Below are 27243 nucleotides of genomic sequence, written 5' to 3' on the forward strand. Positions count from 1 at the left end.
TTCGATTCCCGTTCTGGTCGAGGGATTTTTCGTCAAAGAAAAGGCTTCCGGCTTGCACTGTGGTCACGCGTATTCTAGAGCTTGCCACTTGTACATTTAAGGCGTGTTATTCGGCATAGAAATCAAATTTATTCCATGTAACGGAGAAACATGTTATTTGCAAGTTGAAAAATCTCGAACGAGAATTGTGTCTGAAAATAATCGAATCGAGTTTTGGTAGAAGTACTAGGAATTTTATAGTAAAAAAGGGTTTAAAGGGTCGATTAGAAGATCAACCGTACTGCGACTGGACCCAAGAACTTGCGCTTAGTAAGAAAATGTGAATGTTTGAAGGTATTGTTAACAAAAAAAATTAAGTTTGGGCGGGACGAAGTTTGTCGGGTCAGCTAGTAATAACATAAATTTGAAATTGTCATACGACCTGATTATACAACAACAATAGGTTCATCCTCTGAAATAGAACAAGGTTAATGAGAAACGTTTGATTCTATAAATAATTGACCAGTTTCTTGACCAGTAAAAGCTTTGATTGGTAAATATTTTTCAGAAAAATGTGTTTCGTTTTATTCCCTAAATTTTTCCTTGTTCACTATTCTTGAAAATTTGAATCTTTTGCACCACTTGACAGGTTTGCGAATTCAAGAATCTATGTTTGTTGTTCTAAGAAACGTATTTATTTCAAATATTTAGTCCCATGTTATTCCATAAAATTTAATATCATATTTTTTTCGTGGTTTGGAATTTTCTTGATTCTGGTCAAATCCAACCTATTTTGGGACGTCACAAAGCTTAGAACGCCATAACATACGTTTTCAATAATACAAAAGTGCGCTGTGGATGGGTATCTTCTTAACATTAGACAGAGAAGGTATCGTTCACAGTGCTTGACATTTTCCAGCTCCGGATTCAAATCTGTGTCCGTTATTGTTACACTATTAAGGGGGGACCCCGGTCTGGAAAGTCGAAAAAAATAAATTTTTGTTTTTTTTTGTTTTTTGTATTTTTGTGAAGCTTATGCCCTCAGAAATGTTGTCCTGAAAGGATTTTTTGATATTTGATTTCGTTGAAAAGTTACAGCCGATAGTATGAAGTCGCCTCATCTATTTTCAAACGCGTTTTCTCGAAGCCATGTATTTTCAACTGGTGGTATCGATATCTCAGGATCTAATCAACTGATTAAGTTTTTTAACAGCATAGCATGTAAAAATGAATTATCTTAGGCGTTACGTTGATATCTATATTTTTCGATTTTTAAAAAATCTCTATTTAGAGATTTTTTATGAAAAAAATCTCATTTTTAACAAAAAATGGCGGGCAGATTTTAAAATTTTTAAAACCCCCTATGTAACGCTTTATGTATTGTCCTAAAGTTTCAAAATATTCATTGGAATTTCGTTCTGCGACACCACGTTGCTTCAGAACTGATATCACCAACAAGATACCGATTTTCAGGCAGCATCTACGAATCCAGCTGTCAACAGCGTAACAATCACTATTCGTCCCCTCAAAAAATGGAAAATACATCTTCAAATATACCTTACACAATAACCAAAATACCTGAACACTATTCCTACTTCACATTCCTAACATCCGAAAAAAAATTACGAAAATCCATTATTTTTCGACCTTCCAGACTGGGATCCCCCCTTAATAGCGACATATGCGACGTAAACTGACAACTGTTTCGTCCACATCACCTAGCAGGAATGTCTGGTGCATAAGGTAAAAGCTTCGCAGAATTTTGACGGTAAATTAATTGGCCAGCGTTTGACTTTGAGATTTTCGACAAATCAACAGTTTGGATGCCTGTTCACATATTCTAGGAGTGGTAAAAAGATATTTGTTCAATCTCAACGATAATTTCGCATCAAAATTACTTTGTTGATTGGGGGCAAAGTGGTCAGTGGAGGATTACGACTGACAATCTTCTATTTTTCGAATACTGATGTACCTTATCATCTTCTGCTCTTAAAAGAGTCCCTCTTCTGACTTTAACCCAGGAAAAAAAAGGCCACCCTAACCAAAACCAAGCCTCATTATGAAAAACGTTATGTGTTTCCTACTACGTTTTTGTACGCATGAGAAAATTGCAATTACGACTCTAGGTGAATAGGCCTAGCTCATTTCATACATGTACCTAGTATTTCAATAGTGATTTTAAAAAATTTGGACAAGAAACCACGCATAAATCTATCTCTTTAGCATGATATGTGCGAGTGACCACTTTGCCCCAACAGGTGACCACTTTACCTCCTCACTAAAAAAATGTTAATTTTACCACCCTTTTTTTATAATGAAAAATGTATTAGGTGTAACGGTAAGTTTCTTCGGTTTTACAACAGATGGCGTATCTTGATTATTATTCCTGAGAATCAAATTTTCAGACATGCGTTGGAAGGCTACTGTCATTGCGCGTCTTTTTCAGTATATGTCAAAAAGTTGAAGCGTAAACAACATAGTTTTTTGTCACTTCGAATATGTCGAATTTCGTACCAACGAGAGTGTTTTTGCGTGTTTGTCACTTCGAATATGTCGAATTTCGTACCAACGAGAGTGTTTTTGCGGGGAGTCTTACTTCATTACTTCAATATGAAGAAAAAAAGCTGCGGAAAGTCATCGCATTTTGGTGGAAGTTTATGGTGACCATGCTCCAACTGAGCGAACATGTCAGACGTGGTTTGCACGCACGGTTTTAAAGTGGTAATTTGTGAAGTGAAGACGAAGAACGTTCCGGACCGCCAAAAAGTTTTAAGATGAAGAATTGGAGGCTTTACTTGATCAAGATCCTTCCCAAACGCAACAAGAACTTGCAGATACACTTGGAGTAGCTCAACATACCATAGCCGATCGTTTAGAAGCAATGGGAATGATCCGGAAGTTAGGACATTGGATGCCGTAAGAATTGAATCCACGAGACGTCGAACGCCATTTTTTTCACGTGCGAACAACTGTTCCAAAAGCATAAAAGAAAGTTTTTTTTTTGCATCGAATCGTTACTGCCGATGAAAAGTGGGTCTATTACGACAATCCCAAACGTCGGGCAACGTATGGATACCCCGGCCATGCACCAACATCGACGGCCGCGCGGAATATTCACAGCCAGAAGGTTATGCTGTCTATTCGGTGGAACCAGCTGGGTGCGGTGTACTATGAGCTGCTAAAATTGAATGAAACCATTACGGGGGACCTCTACCGACAACAATTGATGCGTTTGAGCCGTGCACTGAAGAAAAAACGGCCACAATACGAGCAAAGACACGATAAAGTTATTTTGCAGCACGACAATGCTCGGGCGCATGTCGCGAAACCGGTCAAAACATACTTTGAAACGTTGAAATGGGAGGTCCTATCGCACCCGCCGTATTCTCCAGACATTGCTCCGTCCGATTAATACCCCTTTCGATCGATACAACATGGCCTGGTTGACCAGCACTTCTCCAATTTTGATGAAGTCAAAAATTGGATTGATTCGTGGTTAACCGACAAACCGGCCGATTATTTCTGGAAAGAGATCCGTGAATTGCCAGGAAAAAGTTGTGGCTAGCGATGGGCAATACTTTGAATATTAAATTTGTAACCATTTTTGCAGAATAAGGCATTAATTTTCGAAAAAAAAACAAGAAATTTACCGGTACTCCTATTACTATTTTCAATTTTTATAATAAAAACCGCTTGCTATCCTAAAAAACAATGAGTTGAGCTGCAATATTCTTCGAAAAACGGGAATTGTAGTGGTATGTGGACTTTACAGATATTTATTTTCAAAAGGTATATTGTGAATTTGTCAAACTAGCCCTCTTTTCGGGTTTAGACTCAAGTGGAATATATTCACATCTGCCATTTATAGCGAACAAAAATAGTCAAACAAATAGCATTTGATTGGAAATTGGGACTGCAATCACAGAGCTACCCAAGGGCGATAATATCGGCAGAATCGTGTGAATCGATACACGCAGAGAAGGCAAATGTCTATCCATCGATCATCTCCAGCCTAAACAGCCCATCACTCTAGCATATGATAAAGCTATAACGGTTGCAAATGGCCACAGTCAGCAAATGATAAACCCTAGCATCATCAATCATCATTCGGAAAGCAAGGCTCTCGAGCATCGGAAACCAGGATCGTCGTGCGGGAAATGAAAACGAGCAATTACATAATCTTACTCTCGGTATCAGTGATGTCCTGTCACCGGATTCCGCACGACACGGAACTGGGTAATCCGTTGTGGGGCGAGGGAGAGATTTAATACTGGCTTCGAAAACACAATCCCAATGAAATCGAAATCAGAAACGATTGCGCATTAAATGTTCTGGCATTTATGGGATCAGTTTACCATTGAAGAGGATTACGAACCACTTGTAAGTTACTGCTGTTTCACGTGAGTCAATTCTGATATATCCACACATCTTCGATGTATTCTCACCGGTTGAGGAAAACTTTTTTTTTTTATTTGATACTTCTGTTCCCAATCACCATGGGAAACCGCGTGTTGGGGCCATAGCAATAAGGAGCCTAGGGTTTTGAATAAAAATGCTATAAACTTTTACACTTCTCCACATCGATGATGATGAGTATTCGAGATTCATGCTGTCCACCGTGGAAAAATAGCTCTAATGCTAAACTAGTAACGATTGTAGGGATTTCATTTCCCGGTAGAATCATGTGCAGCACGATGATGAAACTCATCGCGATTGTTTTTTTTCGAACATTTACACCATGGACGGGGTAGTCACATAAGTTGCTCTCCTATTTCGAGAAGGGTTGAGACTAGTTTAATGTTTGCACTGTCCACCATGAAGCTGGAGCTTTACAGAAATAGTGACAGAGAAAAAGTGAAAAGTTTTTTTCTCCTATCCACAACTGCTAACTGTCCTTCTATCGTATCGTTTCCACTTTAAACAAGGGAGGAGTTTACATGTAATCAGAGCGAGGCTACATCATCTGGGATTCACTAAGCTGGATAATTCCATCGAATATATGAAAGAACCATGCCGTTGAGTGAGGGAATAACTTTTACCAGAGCGAAATGGCATCGAGCAAAATTAATCTCCAGTTGAATCCAGTTTTATCCAGAGCTGTCATTATAAATGTGAAGCATAATAAAGCTGTGTTAAATTTGCAAATGCAATATGGAATGAAACTGATTCCCAAAAACAGATAATTATTGGAAAAGACACTAACAATCCAGAAACTATCACTACATCCCTGACACTGAACTTGTTTTTATAAGGCATAGAATTTGCAGTAGAAATCCGCGTTGACGGCATTGAGCTTACGAAATGAGGGAGTAGGCATGACAATCTGGGTTTGCAGAAGAAATGAACACAATCTTATATATATCAAAATCTCGTGTCACGGTGTTTGTTACCGAACTCCTCCGAAACGGCTCGACCGATTTTGACGAAATTATACTCAAAATACTTGGTAGGTATGAGAATAGGTTGTAAACTATATATGATACCGGTAAGATACCGATAACCATATATTTAATACCGAATAGGGTGGCTCTATGCAGAAAAAAAAATCTGGATATTTTTTTTCAAAAATTTGACTTCATACCATACATATAACGATTTTATTATTTTTGTGTCAAAGATATTCTAATAATTTAACCGTTGTTCGTTTTTTTCAACAGAACGAATTCATTTAAGTTGTTCAATGACTGATGGCGTAACGCCCGCTTCATTGAACATCCACAAATACACAAGTAACATCAATTCATCTAAAGCAAGGAGCATCTCCGACGAGCTGGAAGCCTTTTTGAATGAGCACAATGAGTTATCGAAATTCTTCAAATCACATTTGCTCGGATTACAAAATGACAATCACGCTATTGTCATCAACCCTGATAAAACATCAGCTGGAGAGCACGTGTGTAGATCCAAAGCACAAGCGCTGCTGGAATCATGATAGCACGGTGACACGAGAAATTTAATGCGAAGAAAAAACAATAATCTGGAATTGCGTTCATACGACCGTTTTTTTTTATCTGTATTATAGTGACTTTCAACTCATTTGGCTGGTTCGTCACTTTTACTTCCATTTTTTAGAAGAATGTCGGGAGTGAGAATTGAACTCGTGACCTTTAGCGTGAGAGGCATGCATGTTACCACTACGCCAGATCGCCTCCACTCATACGACCGTTCATACGACCCTCGCTATGTTCTTCTTCAATGGCACTTACGTTCCCAAGGTTTGCCTTCTCAACGTAGTACTACTTGCGTCATTTTTATATTTCTTCAACGAAAAATCTCTTGCATAAACATTAGACCAACGAGACCCCGTCACAGATACTTAATTCATTATGAACATCATTTCTCATTTTGGTTTGATATTTATGAACATGCGACGAAACAAACTGAGGGCGCGCTCGATGGATTTTTATGTTTATCATATGGTGATTTGACATGGTCAAGAAACGCCAATTCAAGATATCGTAAGCTGTGCCAACAATTTATGGTCGACATATACGCGAAGGTAGAGATTGAACGACTGCAATTCTTACTACACAATCAACAAAAGCGGTGCGAGGAATAATACATTCACTTGCGAGACACTATCATGAGCAACGCCAACACAGCTTTAGTTATAGCCAGGCCAAAGCGCAATGCATTGTCATGACATTGCGCGTGTGTTCAAACACAAAATGAAGTTCGATCGTATACGTCCCCACATATTGTTGGTTGTATTCTGTTGAATGGAAAAAGCGCAATTTTGCATTCTGTTCAAGCTCAAGTCCAATCGAGTTGAGCAAGTGTGACAACCTTGCCACGCAATTCGACGTAAACAACATTGGTCTCCATGTTCCATTTCTATGAAGCAAAAATAGTAATGGTTTCACGCAAAATTTAGCATTCAAACACATTCAAAACAAATTTAGCATCCAAACGAAATCGAATAATAATTTTCATTCAAATTTCAACAATTTAGAATTATTTCCGGAATTTTGCCGATCAGATAGAGAGTAAATTGAACCACAAATACGGATGACTTATTTTGACCATTGTTTCGCGACAAGGCGAACGAATTTAAGAGTGTAAAAGTCGATTTCGATTGAATTGTAAAAACCGATCACTCATATGCATATAAGAATATTGAGTTCTACAAATCGATGAAGAGTAATAAAAACATCCATGAATAAAGGAAGCAATATGGCTGTGTTTCAAACTTAGATTACCGATGTGAATACTCCTCGATTGAATGACAAGGATAAAATAACACGATTCCAAACAGGCCGATTAATCAGCTCCATTGAAGTTAGCTGGCGTATCGCTGTTTTCCAATTTATGAACGAGACCAAGCTGTTATAAACTAAGCCATGTTGAAAATCACATGCACGTATTTTCTAACAAGGAGACAGCAATAAATATTGATTTTCTATATTTCATTTTTTTACTTTACGACAAACTTACTTACTTAATATTACTTTTTTCAGTTGACGTTGAACTTTTAAGAGATCAAACATGTCAGTTACGTTAATGAAATACACCAAGAAACATCATATAACCTTTCGTTCAAATCATTTAATTGGTTTTTTTATCGGTCACATTCGATTTATTTTAAAGATCGTTAAAATATTCAAACACACTTACAATACATTAGTGTACATTTTATTTAACATCCAAAATATTCACTAGAAATAATTTATTTGGCAGAACAACGTTTGCCTGGTCAGCTAGTTTTAAAATAAAAATTATGAATGAAAATTAGTTTTTCCAAATCAAATTATTACTCTATTACAATGAAAATCATTTTTGCTTGCAAGTAGTGAAAAAATATCATACAAAAATTGTGTCTGAAGATAATTTTATATTATAATGTTAAGTTTTGGTGAGAAAATCTGAAAATTCATAGAAATTAGTTCAAATTAGGGTCAGAACAACGTACTTCTAGTAGGTAAATAACGCCAAGAAAAAATTTTCATACAAATTTTAGTAATTTAAAACTGCCTTAGGGCCGACTAATCTGATAGAGAAGAGTTGGCCTCATACAAACTAATGTCGTATCCAGATGTCGACACCATTCCGCCGTCAACGCGAATAAAACTCAGAACATTTGTTTCGACAAAATATTTGCAGCTCGTGCAGTGTGACATTTTACACCGTCTTGTTCAAATCTCAGCTTTTCCACATTAAGAGCATTCAAATGTGATTCAAAAAAGTCGGCCATCATGATCCTGTAGCTTGAGCTTGGGTAGACTGTACAATTCGTAGTTGCTCTCCGTGATTGACCTGAACCAACCAAATTGCACAAAGAACACACAGAATGACGCTTGAGACTAGCAATTCATTCTCGTTGTGCAATTCACGGTGATTCGAGCTTTAAATGGTCAATAACGACGCCGGCCACGTCCTTGCAGTTACCAGGGGAAGGGAAGGAATGTTAGTGTGATGATCGCCGCTCGAAGGCCAGAAGGGTCGCCTCTATAGCGTGGTTCCCTAGCGATAATCATGGAAGGAATAGTTGTTAGTGGGAAGGGGTAACAATCAGGATTCACTGCGGTAAGTGATGTGATTATGTAAACGCGAACTATTGAGCACTCAAAAAAAATAAATTCTGAAAATCTCACATATCGCAGCAGAGATCTTTCGGTATCCTGAGAAGGAAAACCTGTAACAATAATTAGATTTTTCATTTATCGCACGTATTTGTTATCGAAATCTAATTGCAACTACAAAGCTGTAGCTATGGGAAACCTGAGGAGGTTACCGAGGGAACTTCTTTAGGAAACCTGAGAAGGTAGCTCTGACGCCTCCACTAAAACCAATCGGACCAGCGATATATACTGTTAATCTTCGCACGTACACTGCATCGAACTTCACTCGCGATGGCCGTGAACTATTTTTAGGAAACCTGTGGAGGTTACGAAAGAACTTCCCCAAAATCAATCGACCAGGCGATATATTGTATTACTCATCGCGCGTACGCTTCTCTAATCTCTAATCACGACGGCGGGGAGTTATCTTTGAGAAGTACAGACACAAAAACACAGTCCAAGACAAAGAGATAGAAAACTGTTTTATAAACAGTCTCAAGATAGTAAATTAGTAAATGGTATAGTACCAGCTAGCCGAGTCAGACATCAATGAATAACGCGAAATCTAAATCTGAAAAAAAAACCAAAACAACCAAATCCCAAAATACGCCCTCGGAAACACCCCAGATCTATACGGTTCTTCTTGTAACCATGTGACAACATCAAGATATATGAAAGTGAGATACGAAGCGTGATATGGAAGATTATGTACAAATATGACAGTAAAAGATGGAACTTAGCTCGTGTAACTGGCATCTTATTCTGATGTTCTTAGTATTAGTGATAGTATCGCTACCGTACACATCCCTACACACTTAACCAATCAAACGTTACTTCCATATTGTGCGTTTTGTACTAAGATATTCACACATACCACTTGCGCGAGTTTTATGGCGATAGAAAAGGGGAGGAACTAACCGCCAAAATATATATACTTTGAATTCCACGAATCTTCAAAATAATTTCACTTTATCGCGGTAGAATTAACTAGCACAAACTAGTAGACTAGTAGAATTAACCAACAACACAAAATATTGTGCGATATCTGAAGCACAGAATTCAATTTCACGAATCATACACACGCACGAAGGAGCAACATGTTACAACACGATTACACGCGAGCAGCGAACGCGACGCACATAAGCAAACAAAACGACTCTGCCAAAAATCGACTTCATATCACTCCAATTTTCGGCCATTGTATTTTGATGAAATTCCACTACATCATAATGTATTGAAACGAGTAAAGTGCGAGTCACGTTCAGTCCCGTCACGTTGCGTCAATTATTCTCCCAAGCAGTTCTTATGCAAATATTCACATACACCGGCAACGGCAATTTCGACTTGCCGTTGCTGGTGTATGTGAATGCTTCAATAGAAATTGCATGGAAGAATAATTGACGCAACGTGACGTGGATGTTGTATGTGAATCGCGCTTAACACACTTTTCCGCGATATCAACAGGCATTGTCACCGTAAAAACCACGACACTTGAAATCAGAGCACGAACAAACACGTCTTGATCGCACCGTCGCTCAACCCAAACTCTCTCGGTCATCATGACCCTGTAGCATTTGCAAACATCTTCTCATCTCCCTCGGCGTTTTTGAACCTTGGATTTTTTCTGTCACTCTTTGGGATATTCCTTGTACTGTTGCAAGACAAATGACTTCTCATCCGAAAGAACGGAACTTTGTTCACTGTGCCGTGGTAGTAGGAGAGATGCTCTTTCAAACCGTTTCGTCTTCGAAGCTTCGGTAACTCCATTAATTTTGCGTTTCTTGAAAACCTAGTATCCCAAGTTATGTTTGATAACGTTGTACATTGTCTATTTCGAAACATTGATATCAGCGGCCAGTGATCTTCGTCGAATTCGCTCCCTGACTATCCTTATCATTCCCTCACACCTTGACGGATGTCTTCTACCGGATCTTTTCCGGTCATCCAAAGAGGAAGTCGTACAGGAACGCGATAGATAAGAAGTATGTAACACGAACTGCCGCAACTTTACGGCAAACCCAGTATCCAGATTGTCATCAATGCTAGACGTGTGCGATGGGCGTGATACTTTTTCTAGAACGCCGGAAAACAGTCCCGCAAAAACGGTTTTTACATTAAATCCGCTCATGCTACTACAACCAAAATTGACTTTTAGTTCATGTTTTGTCATCCCGATTTATGACATTAAATGAGACATAACATAACACAAAATGTCATGACTCACAAATACTGGAAAGCATTTGTATAATATACATGATACAGCAATATAAGATTAATACGAGCGAGCGAAACAAAAGACAAATAAGCTTTCCGCATACTTTGCCACATACACGGCCCAGACCGAGATAGATATTGTTCTCCTTTATGCGCTCCTATTTTTACTCTTAGAAAACACTTTCCAACTTCATTATATAATCAGGTGCAATATTATCACGTACTAGCTAACCCGGCAAACTTCGTCCCGCCCATTTACTTGATTAATTCTCGAGTAATGCAGAAATTTGTGTTTTATTTGTATGGCAGCCACCCCTAAGAGAGGGGGAGGGGTATCTAACCACCATAGAAACATTCATTGCACCCTAAAGTTTCCATATGCCTAATTTGGTTTAATTTGCTTGATTAATTCTCGGGTAATGCAAAAATTTGTGTTTCATTTGTACGGCAGCCCCCTCTAAGAGAGGGGGAAGGAGTATCTTAACACCATAGAAACATTTATTGCATCCTAAAACCTCCACATGCCAAATTTGGTTTCATTTGCTTGATTAATTCTCGAGTAATGCACAAATTTGTGTTTCATTTGTATGGCAGCCCCCCCCCCCCCCTTTGAGTGGGGGAAGGACTGTCTAACCATCATAGAAACATTTATTGCACCCTAAAACTTTCACATGCCAACTTTGGTTTCGTTTGCTTGGTTAATTTCCGAGTAATGCACAAATTTGTGTTTCATTTGTATGGCAGCCACCCTTAGAGAGGGGGGAGGGGTCTCAAAATATTACGAAAACCTTCCCCGGCCCCAAAAACCCCTACATACTAATTTTCATGTCGATCGGTTCAGTAGTTTCCGAGTCTATAAGAATCAGACAGACAGACAGACATCACTCCATTTATATATATATATATATATATATATATATATATATATATATATATAGATTTGCTGAACAACTGCTGAAGCATCATTAGTCATGTGGATAGCGTGGTCGTGTAAAATAGCTTTGCATTCCAGTCGGCCTTGGTTCGATCCCCATTGACGTCGTATGGAATTTTATTTTTGCACAATCCCAAATGAAATGAGAAAACAGAAAGAGATGTCTGCACGCATACATACAAACCATTTTTATGCTTCTAAAACAGCTCATTATTTGCGCATTTGACTCTCCATCAAACTAAATGGCATCATTTTTGCCAAAGATAGAATGTTTTCTGCCAACGCTAGTTTGGATGTACCATCTCGAAGCGAACGGCAACTCCTAATCCTGAAGGCGTTGGACAAACTCAATGCTCAATGCCGTCAACGCGGATACTCTGTGTGTTATGGAACCAGGAAAGAATAGTTACCATGAGTTACTAAAGTGAAATGGCGAAAAAAAATACATTGATTTTTTTGGATGTATTTTGTATTTTATTTGGAATCTTGTGTCGCACAATCAGCGGTTATGAAACAAATAATAATTTCGATATAGGGTAGATAGGGGCAATATGACCAGGCGGGCGAAATGGGCCACCCTTCGTTTGGACTTGTTATTGAACCAATAACACTTATTTTTCAACAATTGTGTTAGAAATACTCTTAAGTATCTCCGCGAAAACCGTATTCAAATTCAATTGTTGTATAAAGAAATTGAAAGAAATCTCACACTGACTGATCATCACGAAACCCATATAAGAAAGGCAGTCAACAAAATAAACTCTGTACGCTTCACTGAAATATATGACTCTGCTTTTAACAACAATTAGTACTGCTATTATTTCTGAACATTCCCACTGATTTATTGCTTTGCCGATCAGTTCATTTTTATTGAGCATAAATGTACGGGGCGGAATGGTCATACCTGCTTGGGGCAGTATGACCAGGTACTTTTTCAACATAACCTGTAAAAACATCTGTCTAAATTTGTAAAACACACACATTTGGGACACAATTCAGCTCCTCTACGGACAGCGATGGATGGAACCAATGCTATCAATGCCACTGACTGCACAGATATACTCTGTTCCTGCTTTGAGTAACGTAAAATTGCAGCCCAATCATTTTGATCACATTGTTATGCTTTGTACATGCGAACCGAATGAAATCCAATGAAGTATACGTTGCAAAATAGATTAAACTTTCCTTTTATGAACTTTTACGTTATTTCCTAGCGAAAATATGCTTAAAATATTGAATCAACTAACATGGTCATATTGCCACGCAATGTCGCCCATTTTGAGGAAAACAGTTGACAAAGATAAATATACAAAAATGGAATTTCTGACATTTACACAGTGTTGCCAAGCATATTCAAAATTGCCTAATAGTCGCATTCATATTTCAATTTAGCGGAAATTTCTATTATGGATTCTTTGTATATTTTCGTTTTTGTTACGTACTGTGTTTAGTTCCCGAAGAGAGGGAAACATTGCATCGGAATTTCCACCCTACACCTTTTTGTGATTCTCCTGTCATCTAGCATAGCATAATAACAGTGGCCTAACAGAGAAGCAAATTATATTCCAATCGTAAAGCAGTTAGCAATAAAATTAGGACCAAATAACAAATAACAATGTTATGTTATAATTTGGGAATGTATAATGGTATCTATATTTCAGTACTGTTAGTGTTTGAACGATGTCAGGGTTGAATTATAAGGTCCCATGTACACTTCACGGTGGAAGCGAAATGAAGTGTATCCGCGATGACAACGATACGGTGTTGACATCTGGATAAAAAAAAGTGTTTAACAAGGCTTACTACTCTCTATCAGGTTAGCCGGCCCGAAGGCAGTTTTAAATTGTTAAAATCTGAATGAAAATTTTTACTCAACGTTATTTATTTACTTAAAGCACGTCTTCCTTACCCTAAGTTAACCTATTTTCTATACACGGAATTCGAAATCATCGGAATTCTTACTAAAACTTATCATTATAATATAAAATTATCTTCAGATACAATTTTCGTAAGACATGAAGAAGTTTTCCATTCACATTGAACATTAATTTGATACGTAGAAGTTAATTTTCATTCATAATTTTTATTTAAAAAGTGTTCATTCTGCCTGAAACCCCATCATTATCTTTTCCGCTTTACTAACTCGTAAAACAGAGTTCAATAACGTGTCTTTCATTTCGTTTTCATCGTGAGGTGTATATGGTGAGGCCTATAGTCTCTTGATAGATAAAATGAACCATTTATCAAATCTACGTTTTCTAGTTTTTTTTTGCTCTCTCCACATTTAAATTTGTTTTGCTTACCAAAATAACATGAACATTCTAACTGTTTAAAATATGTGACACTCGGTTGAATAATTAATACAAAAAATGGTACAGCTCAAAAAATACATGATACGAAGAACACAAGTTTCTCGCATGGGAAAATAATCTTCCGAATTTTTATAACATTTGGCACCCTTCACATATCGCGTGACTCGGCTGCTCTGTTATCTAGCACTTGGTTGACGAAAATGCAGAAATAAGAATAAGAAGCCAGTTGTCACGTCTTGTCTTAGCATTTTATTGGTGGCCAAAAAAGGAATTTTTACTATTTCATGTTAGTTTCAAATTAAACTCGACAAAAAAATTAAAGAAACAAAGTGTTAAGTCGGAATTTTTTAGGTGATTTTTTAAAATGCTGTTTAAAAAAATCAACGCATACAGATGGGATTTGCTTCATTTTAAAGCTTGAACTTTCATGTATTAGATTTTTTCAGTTCAAATTAAAAAATTGTAAGGGGTTGTATCTAGGACACGATCGCATATTTTCGACGTAGAACTGCGCAATTATACTATGCAATCCCCTTGTTTAACACTTCGAATATTATTTTGGATTGCATCGAAATTTTCGTAATAGATTATGTTCTTCGTTATAAATGAATTTGATGAACGTCCTTTTACGTTTGATATGATGCCTAGAACTACCAAAATATGTGAACGGAAAAATTGTCAAACGATGATTGTATTTTACATTTCCCTCTAAAATTATTGCACATTTCATGTTTACGTAGTTCTCGAACCGCGAAAGTTCATTCACCTCTAGTATCTGAAATGACGATTTTCCCAGGCTTTTCAGCTTAAAAGTACGTTTTAGGGAAACATATTCCGGTCTGCACAATGACAAGCGAGTACAAAAGTACTTAACATCAAAAAATATCCCCGACTTGCATATATTTGCATAGCGGATTTCCCCAGGCACATTAATTTGAAGTCCGTGTTAGGGAAACACAGCTTAGTGGGGAAAAAATACCCCCGACTTGCATGTATATTTGCAGAGTGGATTTCCACAGGTACATCGATTTTGAAGTCTGTGTTGGGGAAATCGTAAATCGGGGCATTCAAAGCGAGGCAGTTATGGCGTTTAAATAACCCTTGACATTTTACAGTTATTCAATTGTTCTTCTTTATTAATTGTGATAGACGCATAGAAATATTTCCTATCAATTGATGCAAACATCTTTCCGATTTGTTAAGAAATGTTCGAGTGATAAGCATTCGAAATACGGATAGGGTAAGCCCACAAATCGGCAGAACAAATGTATGGAAAAAAGGAAGTTCTTCCAGTTTTCATAAATTTAAACCATTTAGAGATTAGCGAATTATAATGTATAGCATATCAAACAAATCTTAGAGAATTTCCGATTCTATTGGTATGCAAATAATGAGAATTCGTTCACAGTGAAAATAGTAATTAACGTTAACTTTATTTCATAAAAACGTGACCTGTTTTTTTGATTTGGCACCCTTCCTGAAAGACGAAATAACCGCAAATTGACACATGCATTCAAAAAAAAATGGACTAATTTCGGATGGCGATGAAAGATAATTTATAGGAACAAATTTTCTTTAAATCTTACGTTTATTAAGTCTACAACAAAAATGATTCAAGGATGTTGATTCGCAGCAGCAGCACTGTCAAGCAACTTGATGATTTTTCCATACTGCAAGCTCCACTCCACAGCGAAGGAGTTGGACATCCTGAAGCACTTGGGTTCGCCAGATATAGCCGATCTGGTATTTACAATATCATCTCTTTGCCGCTCCTTAAGCCGGGAGATTGAAGCAACCGGCCAAACGGTGGAGAAAAATCTGGCCAAAATAGACATTTTTATGCGGAAGCGTCAGACGAGACCGGCCGTATCTGAGCAGCAGGCAATCACCCAGAAGGAGTAGCTTGAGGAACTGGTGAAAAATGGGTGGGTTATATCTATGATATAACCGCAAGGTTGACGTGGGACAAATTATAGCTCAGCAATAATTTGTTTGTATTGATTAAAATTTTGATTGAATGAAACAATTTCCGAATTCAATTGAATTCAATATATTTGCTTTGTGAGTAAAAAGATTGTATAATGACATGTGAGGTCAATTCATGCAATAGATTATGTTCTTCGTTACAAGTAAATTTAATGACAGTCCTTTTACGTTTGGTATGATGACATCTTGGTTCTGAAGTCTGTGTTTGGGAAATATTCTTCAGTCGGAACAAAAATGCCACCGACTTGCATGTATTTGCAATGCCAATTTCCCCACGCTCCATGGATTTGAAGTCTGTGTTAGGGAAACACATTTCAGTCAGAACAAAAATACCCCCGACTTTCATGTATTTGCAATGCCGATTTCTCTAACGCTGCTTGGTTTTGAAGTCTGTTTTAGAGAACACTTTTCGGCGCGAACAAAGGTCCCCATACTATGTTTGCAATGCCGATTTCCCCAAGGCTGCTTGGTTGATTGATAGAATTCAACGAATGGCAGGGGACCGGGTACTTTACGTTCCCCAGGTAAGCGATGACGTCGAATGTATCATTCACATCAAGTTATCGAAGAAGGTCCTTCTCTGACAGACGTGAAGGGAATGTCCAAGTCGCTCTTCTTTCGAGTCATATGGTGAACGGGGAGATATATAGTACGAAGTGCTAGCCGGAGTTGGGAAGGTGATGTGGTCTTTATGCTGAACCTGCGATCAGCTCATTATGCCAAAAGATCACTGGAGGATGGATCGGCTGGAGATAAACATTGTCGCAAAGACCACCAACCTTCCCAGCATTCCCAAACTGCGCCCGATTGAAAACTTTTGGGCGAATGGCCAAAATAGAGAGACAGACGACAACCAAAGCCACGAAAAGGTAAAATAACACGCCGATATACATATTTTCATCAGCCATAGTTCAGGTTCCGGCCAACTTCCGTAAGACCGCCCAGCGCTTCATTTACGATACTTCATCAAACAACTCTGCCTCTTCCTGACGAGTATACACTAGTTCTTCCGGCTTATTTAAAACGTTAAGCCCTGACCGAGCTAGGGGACCAAAGATGAACTTTTCGTCTGACTCACGTTGGTCCCTGCGGATCAATAGGGGACTTTCATTAAAATCATTTTCCAATTTTGTTGCTGTCGCTTCCAGTTGACACTCTCTAAACAAAAAGCCCAATGTCGGTGCGATGAAACCAGCTCAACGTATTAATCTTTGGATGCATTAGAAACGCTCTTGAAAAATCTGCCAAATAAAAGTTTTTTTGAGGTTCATCCATTTAAGAAAATCAACATGATCAAATTGTGATATTGAAATATATTGATATCGCGGGACATTTTCGTTTCTTTTGCCAAATGCGGGACGTTTCGCGGGACGAAATCTAACGCGGGACATTTTGTTGAAATGCGGGACTGTCCCGCGTAAACATTTAATATTTAATATACGAAACTGGAATATAATACACACAACAATTGACGAAATCTTTGGTAAAGCTTGTTTTTTCTTATGGTTATAGTGTAATTTTGTCAATTTTACGTCTTAGTTAGCTCACTCATCAATACTAGAAAATCTAAAAGTTCTAAGAATTCAATATAACTTGAAAATCACAAAATTCCTTAGTAAAACCACCCGAAAAACGTGTCTCTAAGCGCACATGCTTCTTCCGAACCGAACGCGCGCATGCTCGCAAACGAGTGCGTTCAATGCGGTTCCCTCGATCGAACACACAAACGTTTCGTGAGGGCTGACATCGCTCCACACTCGCATTTGCCAACTACAATGACAGCGCTGACGTATTGCCCAAAGAAAAACGTCAAAACAACATTCTCGCGAGATAACAAGCAGACGTCTTGCAGAGGAAAAGGCGAAAAACATCAAGAAAAACACGACTCATCGTCATCGCCAGCATCACGAAAGTAAGCAAATATTCTGCCCAGCTTGGATACTAAGTTGTGGTGGAAGGTCCCGTAGCACCAGCCGAAATTGTGTGCCGATTGGTTTCCGATATCGTCGCGAAAAGTCTGGAAAACAGTGACGTTCGATTGATTCTGTGAATTGGACAACAATACGTTTCCCGTGGAACGCTCGGTACCGTTTTTTTTTTCCGTGAACCGGTCGCGATTAAGTGCTGAACTTCGAGAAGTGATTGATTTTGACAACTAACGAATCCGACGAAAATTTTGTGCAGTTCGAAACTTGTCCTAACGTAGGCAGAATTGGAATTGCTTCAATTGGTGAGTTTCATAAAATTATATAATTCTATTAAATGGGTAACACTATTTTTCAATAACACAATCAGCTTAAGTTGAAATCAATTGGTTACATTTTGAAGGTCTGAAATCATCTCGCACTAAAGAGTCTCTATCTTTTGGACATAATCAGCCAAAAGAACGGAACACCCCCAACAATTAGTCCCATTGTAGCATGTATTCCTATCCTCCAAATAATGTTTTTGTCATAGCCCTAAAATACATACACATAGCGCCGCACCGGTTCCACCTCTGCACCTCTTTAACGCTCTTCTACCGTTATTTTATGTCCCCATATTTGCATTGCGACAGCCCATCGCAGAAACCAATACCAGCGGCGCTAAGTGGCGATAGTCGAAGGAAAAAATATGTCAAAAATGTTGGAACAGATTTGCCGAAGTAGGGAGATTTTTTTGACGTAGGACTACGTTTTTCATTTCTGTACTGAGGTGTAAGCTTTGAAAACGATCTGGAAAATGTGGAATGTTGCACAGTTGCACAATATTGTAGGTAGTACGAATTCAGAACTGGGTTCCATTTATCAGCAACGGATTGGCAAATTTCTCTTAGATGAAGGCATGCCTTCTCCAATAGTTAAGAATTGTGCTGCTCAAGTCCTCGCTACTGTTAAGGAATGTTAGTTTGATATTTACTAACTTTACGACCTCTCATAAATATCACGGGTATTTTGGAAACATGTTAGTAGGGAAGATAACCTATAGGATACACTCAGTCGGTGTTACTGGGTAGGTTATTGTTACTATTACTGTTACTATTACTATTACTATTAATATTACTATTACTATCACTATCACTATTACTATTACTATTCTACAGTAATTAGAAAGATACTGATACAAAAAAAAATTATTTGACTAGTTCGACCTTCTGTAGGTTTCGACAAATCTTTGAACAAGACTACAAAGAGACTGCAGATGGATCTGAAACACGAATTTTGTGATGAAAAAATGAGGTCAATATTTTTCTAAACCATCAGATTAACTTGCAGCTTTTAAAAAAGGCCTGGTTGCACAAAAATTCTGGTGTTGATGGACGGCACGTCATTTTACGCGATCTGCAACTGGACATTCAAAATGAAGTAAAAAACTCTTGAATTTGGGTAGCTTCTGGTTTCATATTTTACATGGCGCATCCAAGGATGAAGAGATTCAAAAAGAAGTAGGGTCTGAGCCTAGGAGCGCGGACGGAAGTTTGACGTAGGACTGTGATTGTTCAGAACACTTGGTTATTATAAATGTAATTCTGTTCACTGTTCAGAAATCTGTTAGTTTAACTCTTTTGAAACTCTAAATAGTAGCCCTGAAAAGGGCCATTTGTCGTATGTACTCACAACCTTCAAACGGTTTGTAACGAACAAAGAAAGACAATAAGCTTTTGGCAAGAAGTTCAACTGTCTAACTGAAAATGATTGGTTTTTTTCCCATTTATTTATTTATTAGTCTCATTAGCATTTTATCTGTAACAGCCGGGTTTTTATCGTGTACATGTACATATGTTTATGTTTCTATAAATTGTAAATTACACAGTAGTAGTAGTAGCCATTTAGGCATTTTAGGTGTTCTGTTCCATTACATTATGGTAAATTACACTGTAGTAGCCATTTAGGCGTAAGGGTATTCTATCTATTCTTCCATTGTTCAGCAGACCGGACAGCGGAGACAGTTGATATTGATCAATGTTGGGTTATTTATAGAACAAGCAGCCCGATGTTTCTTGCAGAGCAGAGCAGTTGTATGGATGAATCGATCTATGTTCCACTGTAGATCGATCTCCATCGCTGATGATGGTTGCGTGGACGTAGTTATTCTATAACAACACAAATATGGTCAATTGAGGGCCCTGAGTTTGAACTCATGATCGATCGTTTAGTAAGCGAACGCGTAACCAAGTGGCTACGAAGACCCCCGAAAATGATTGATGAATATCAGTGGGACACACAACAGGGTGGAATGGTAGATGAAGTATTTGTAAATCGTCATCGATTGCATTGAATATGAAATTTATAGGGAAGAAATGAAAAAACAAGTTTGAAAATACTCACGATTTCGTGATATTTGAGGTAAAATACACATGAAATCATGAAGTTGCTTTTTTTTAATAGATATCTATGGTATTGTGATTTTTTTTCCATAGTCCTATTCTTTTTATTAGGCATCGGGAGCAGTAGCTTTTTCGGTAAAATAATGTTCGTTTGCCGACTATCACAATCAAGTCGTATTGGTTCTACAGCTCAATCTATCATAGAAGGAATTGAGTAATTGAGAATTATGGATATGAGTCATCAAGAATATTAATATTTCATTTCGTTTGATTTTTGTGGTGCGATGTAATGCCGATCTGAATAAGTCTTTGCATGATAATCGCTGCTTACTCCTATTTAACCCCTTGCCGTACGATTTATTTTACAATAGCACGGCCCAAACACGAGCATATCGAGTCGTTCCGTTACTATGCCGAGCATGTGCATCTTACATGGTCGAAGCAGTACACGAACATCATATGCCTGAAGCGTGTATCCATTTCACATCGATACACAACGAGTGAGGTTCGATGTTGTACGTTCTGGCACAGCCTAACGACGACGAGTGTGGTTCGACGTTGTACGTGAAAGGGTTAATGAACGATCACTACATGGGTGACACTTTCCTCGTTACTTTGATGAAATCTTGCATGAATTTCGAGTGATGCATGAAATCTTGCATCTGATTACTTTAACATCTTGCCAATTTGTTAGATAGAACGCATGAATTGCACGCAATTTTGTGTTACATACAACATTCATGGGAACAAAGTTGGAAGAAAGAATGTATAATATATGATTCACCTTCGCATCCGCTCGCGAAACATACCTCTTTTGTTTGTTAAATTGCTCACTTGTTTTATTATTTCCATTGTTGATGTCTCAGACAAAAAAAAAATTGCCGTCTAATGGTATATATTATGACATATATCGCAAGAACGATTCTGCGTAATATGCATTTGAAAACTCTTAATAAACGTTACGTTTTTTGTAGAGTGACCCCCTATATAGAAATCAAAGACGTAGTCCTACGTCAAAAAATCTCGTCAAAATTTTACGACAAACATATCCTGCAATGCAATTCTAGTTGAAAGCAATTTTGCGACTGGCACGCGAACCCAAATAAATTAATGACATTATAATTTATTGAATAACTTGTTATTCCCCAAATATTTTTTTGTTGCACAACCTTAACACCTGCTTTACCATAGCGTCAGTTCAATGCTTTGATGCAATATTAAAGCCACCAACGAAGCCTTTATGGTGACAGAAAACAAACAATGTTAACTGCTTGGAAAAAGGTTGAATATTTGCTCATTGTTTCGTATCTAGAACGATACTGAAAGTTTGTCTTTCCTTTCCTTCCTTGTTGAATTAAATAGACTTTGAACTTCTTCAGTTCATTCGCTAGAGCCTTCAAAAAGGTCTCTACTCTTTCCTCATATTACTCCTCCACCCCCATTGCCTTGAGAAAACCATTCGATCCCTCGCCGTCCAGCTTGCCCAGCAACGGTGTTGTCCAGTCGGTATCCTCACGAAGAATGAAGTTTGCCTCAGCAAGATCCACTGTTCATACTCTAGGCAAATATTCCTCTTCGTTCTTCTTCTTTTCATTTGTTCATGGAGACTTTGCATTTTCTTCTTCTTTTTGGCTTTAAGAGGGTTTAAACTTTTCAGTTCATTCGCCTCTAGAGAGACTTTACATCTTACGATTTCCCCTTCGTTGCTCGTCATTGACAGCTCTGTTCGGGAAAGCACACAAATGGACAGAACAAATGTATTGGGAAACGGGAATGCTTCAATTTTCATCAATTTAAACCATATACAGACTATGGGTTTGTAATGTATAGCATATCAAACAAATCTTAGGGAATTTCCGATTCGTTTGGTATGTAAAACGCCAGAATCCGTTCACGGCAAACATAGCTATTGACGTTAACTTTATTTCATAAAAACAGGAAGTGGGTTATATCTATGGTATAACCGCAAGGGTGACGTAGGACTATCGTTGATCTAGAAATCATTTGTTTGAAGTTGAATCTGAATTCATTCTGAATGAATGAATATTTAGAGAACTTCGAAAACGAGAGCGTTACGTTGGAGGCACAAGGTTTTATGCATCCAATATTGGATACGGAAATATCCTACTGATGGGGAAGAATAATCTTCAGAAGCTATCCTGTTAATTGCGATTGATTGAAAAATCACAAAACCAAATGTATTTGGTCACAGTGTTACATTGATAGAAAACATTAAAAGAAACTCTTTCACATGAATGTAATTTTCAATTCCCAGAGGAACTGGCAGATTATTTTCAGTAACGATTAGATATTTCCACATTTTCCTCGATACTGGAAGCCCACCAGTAGTTAATGCTAACTCGATAACCATCTGTTAATAGCACTTGATTGAAACATATTTGATCACAGTGTTACATGGATAGAAAACATTCAAATAAACTCTTTCACATGAATGTATTTTTAAATTCCTAGAGGAACTGGCAGATTATTTTCCGGATCTTTCTCGATGCTGAACGGCATCCAAACGGAAAGAATTCCGTGCGTTTATGTGTGTGTGTGTGTAGCGGCTGCTTCGAGATCTTCCCGGGGAACCGTTTGTGGCATCACGCTCCTCCTGATGGATTCCCTTCTGGCCTAAGGTGCCTTCATCCGCGCTTTCATGATAAATGAAGAGCTTCACCACAACAGCGACAACATGCTCCAATCGCTGTTCAATTAGAACTGAGTGGATTTCCGAGCGGCGCTCGCTTATATACCTATTGGTGATTTCAATAGCCTGTTTTGAAAGCAAATTTAAGACTATTGAAAAAAGTTTTTGGATCAGAAAGTAACAAGTATAGAATGCGTAGACATTTTATCTTTCGAATGAAGTGTTTATCATACCATTTCGTTCAGTTGTTTAGGAGCTATTAACACTCAAAATCTCGGTCTCCGGCGTAACGCTTTCGTTTTCGAAACTTTGATTTTACACCCCGGTATAGAAATGAAAGACGTAGTCCTACGTCAAAACGTGACCTGTTTCCTACGTCAAAAAATCGCTAAGTTTTGGCTATATTGACGGATTTTGAACGTATCAGTACAGATTTAGCACTGTTTACGGAACTTATTACCAAATAAAAAAGTTGATGGGTCTGAGCCTAGGGGCACGAACGGGATTTTGACATAGGACTGTGATTGTGTGTAGTAATTGCATTTAAATTGAGTTTTTTATTGTTCAAAATCTGTACTTTTTCTCTTTTGATACATCAAATGGATGCCTTGGAAAAACCGTTTCCTGTATGTACTTGTATCACCCGTTTAGGGTTAGATGACATAACGTGGTAGAATTCGGTACCGTATTCTGTTCAAGTGCACCCGTGGCCGAGTGGTTAGCGTCTCACATTATCATGCCGGGTGTTCGGGTTCGATTCCCGTTCTGGCCGGAGGATTTTTCGTCAAAGAAATTTCCTTCGACTTGCACTGTGGTCACGCGTATTCTAGAGCTTGCCCCTCGGAATACATTCAAGGCGTGTTATTTGGCTTAAGAAATCTCAACTAAGTATTAATGAATGACGCTAGTTAATGCATATGTTGAGACGGCAAAAGTTCCACAGGGAACGTTAACGCCATTCAAGAAGAAGATTCTGTCCAAAAATGTACACAAAAATACCATTAAAGCCATTACTACCCTTTTCTTCTGTTTATTCAATCATGCAGAAGAAGACAAAGAGTCATCATGTATCATTTTTAAACACATGTCTAAATAGTTAAGACCTACATAAATATAAGCCTGAGTCGAATCAATCTATGACTACAAAAATATATCATAGATAAAAATAGCATTATCTCCTTCGTTACCACGTTGTCCGGAACATTGTTTGTAATAACTTTATAGCCCTGTAAGATCGCGACTACTCAAGCTATCATAATCTGATTTACGTGGGTATACCCTTTCGATCTACTAAATCAGCAGCCATTTAAATTTATTTATGGCATTTTCATATAAGCAAACACCATACTCGATATTATGACATCCTGGACCACAATTACACAAATTGTTAGTAGTGAGACCTACACGATAAAAACATGAATTGAGCACAAATTGATTGGACAACATACAATATAATATAAAATTAATGCCTATTATCAGTAAATGGAGAATAATTCATTTTACGCTTCAAGCTAACGCCCGAATTTAGGCAAAAATATTGCTCGTTGCGTCGGGGAGGAAGCGAATGGATAATGCAAACGAAAAAAAAACATACCCAATGAAAACTCCTAATAAATCGTTACATTTTTCATAGAGTGACCCCCCTATATAGAAATCAAAGACATAGTCCTATGTCAAAATGGTAAAAATGGTCTTATTTCTCTCGTGTGGAAATTCCAACGTTGAGAGGGCTTTTTCATGAATACCTATTTTTTTTAATGAAAATATGGGTGAGGAAACAATTGCGCTACGTCACAAGTTTATGATACTATATTTCACTTCGGAGAGATAGTGTCAATAAAAATATTGAAGTAGTTGATTCAGTGATCTCGAAATTACCATTCTTTATGTCTAGAAGAGAAAGAAAGCCTTCAACGAGTCATTTATTGGAAGATATCGACAGACGGTTCATAAATTTCATTGTTTTAGCTAATGAAATGTTTCAAGAGCTACAACTACAGTACTAGTAGAAAATCTGGAATTTCACTGGAAAATAAGGAATATCAGGATTTTTTTTTGGGGTTTGAGTCGCAACCCTGGAATCAGAATTTCATCAAAGAAAATCACTGCGATTAAAATCAATGTATATCGATGTGCATAACTCAAACTCCATTTGATTTTGAAATTAGCCGCTATACTGTTGTGCTACAGAAGTTAAACCACATGATTATCCTTCTGCAGAAATATTTTATTACTTTGTGACGTTAGATTCCTGAAAATTCAGGAAACTTTTATTCAAAACAATAAAAATACATTAAAAACAGGAAGGCGGTTATATATGTGGTATAACCGCAAGGTTGATGTAGGACTATCGTTGATTTAGTAATCATTTGTCTGAAGTTGAATCTGAATCCATTCTGAATGAATGAATAAATGAATATTTGGGGGACTTCGAAAACGAGAGCGTTACGTTGGAGGCACAAGGTTTTATGTTTCTAATATTGAATACGAAAATATTCCACTGATGGGGAAGAATAATATTCAGAAGCTTTCCTGTTAATTGCACTTGATGGAAAAATCATAAAACGAAATGTATTTGATCGCAGTATTATATGAAAACATTAAAATGAATTTCTTTTGTAATTTGCAATTCCAAGGGGAACGATACTGGATAACAACCAAACGAAACCGTTTTTCGATGCTGGTACCTTCTTGGTCGCTTTTTCAGTGGCATCACTCTCCTCCTGATGAATTCCCTTCTGGCCGAAAGTGCACAAACAGGCTCTTGGTGACACCGTTCATCAGCGCTTTCATGATGAACGAAGTTAGCTTCACCACAACAGCGGCAACATGCTCCAATCGCTGTTCGATTATAGTTGAGTGGATTTCCGAGCGGCGCTTGTTTATATACCGATTGGTTATTTCAATAGCCTGTTTTGAAAGCAATTTTAAGGTTATTGAAACAAGTTTTTGGATCAAAAAGTAACAAGTATTTAACGCGTAGACATTTTATCTTTCGAATGAAGTGTTTATCATACCATTTCGTTCAGTTTTTTTTTTTTTTTTTGATTTTATACCCCGGTATAGAAATGAAAGACGTCAAAACATGCAAATAACATAACTCTAGGGTTCAGAATCTTGTTGAAGTAAATTGAATTGTAATACAGTTTAGAACATCTCAATTATACTGGAATTTCAGTTCCTGCCGAGATATCAGTTAGACCTTTACGATTTTTAATGCTAGCATTAATTGACGAAAAAATGTAGTTTGCTCATTTTTATTCGTTTGCTTAATTTTGCCATTGATACCTATACTTTCTCTATGTAGTGGATTATTATAAGAAAAGTAACACTTTTTGTTTCTTCTGATAGTTGGGTCTGATATTTCTCATTGGATTTTTTTCAACAATCTATTTGAATCTATCCGCATGACCTTCATTATGACATCACGAATCCATTAAAATGTGGTAACAGTATGAGGTGTTTGGATAAACGAATGGATTTAGTTTAGTCTGCGTAATGTATAGACACAAACTCAAAGAACTATATATAGATGAAAGGATTTCAAGGAACTGAATTCAATCATTACTCGTCAAAATAAACTCACTCACTCACTGATTCATGGTAGTGACGCTAAACTGATGAACTAGACTTCCTTGCGGGATATGATTCTGTTAAATATTTCATACACTCACTTTAGAGAGTTCTGAATTGATCAATAGACCTTCCGGAATGAAGCATTACAACTGCTTGGTATTGGTAGACGTCTCGCAGTACTCTTCAATCATTCGAATTGACTACAAGAAAAACTGCTCGGATACCATGCATTTGTAGTATTGATACAAGGTACGTAAAGTTTTGAAATCCATTAGAATAAATAACGGAAAATATAAATACTGAGTTTTCCTGTATGTCAGCTCTTTGCAGTAGTTCACTGCGAAACAGTTCTCTGAAGCAGACCTGGTTCTCTGTAAGTTTTACCATCATATGCTGAAAATTTCGGATTTAATCAAACTTTGTTTCATTTATTATAAATTAATTTATAATTGTTATTACACTACATCATTACATTGAAATGTAGATTTGGGGTACAGTCAATTATAATTGAATTGTACAAGCAGGATCCGACTATGACCTTTCTCGTAAACGGTAAGTCGATGCTACTATGTGTAATGGGAAAAATTATTGAACAAAAGGAGCGGCGCGTCAAAAGCTTGGTTATTCTCAAATAAAAACGATTTGTAAAATATAGCAACATTTTGTTCTATGAGAGTTGCACAAATGAAGGGAAATTTCAATATCAGTTAGCGAATAGTATTGCCAAA

At 37.5% G+C, this 27243-nt stretch overlaps 1 protein-coding gene across 1 annotated transcript in view; it reads left to right on the forward strand.

Moving 5' to 3' along the window:
• The first annotated feature begins 17787 nt into the window (after nt 1-17787).
• The window catches only part of LOC129763409 (serine/threonine-protein kinase OSR1), a 36518-nt gene continuing 27062 nt past the window's right edge, over nt 17788-27243 (forward strand). The window contains exon 1 of the mRNA XM_055762446.1: nt 17788-18213. The gene's annotated coding sequence lies outside the window, so the exon portion shown is untranslated. The remainder of the gene's footprint in view (nt 18214-27243) is intronic.

The sequence above is a fragment of the Toxorhynchites rutilus genome, chromosome 1 (assembly GCF_029784135.1).
Source record: "Toxorhynchites rutilus septentrionalis strain SRP chromosome 1, ASM2978413v1, whole genome shotgun sequence".
NCBI lineage: Eukaryota > Metazoa > Arthropoda > Insecta > Diptera > Culicidae > Toxorhynchites > Toxorhynchites rutilus.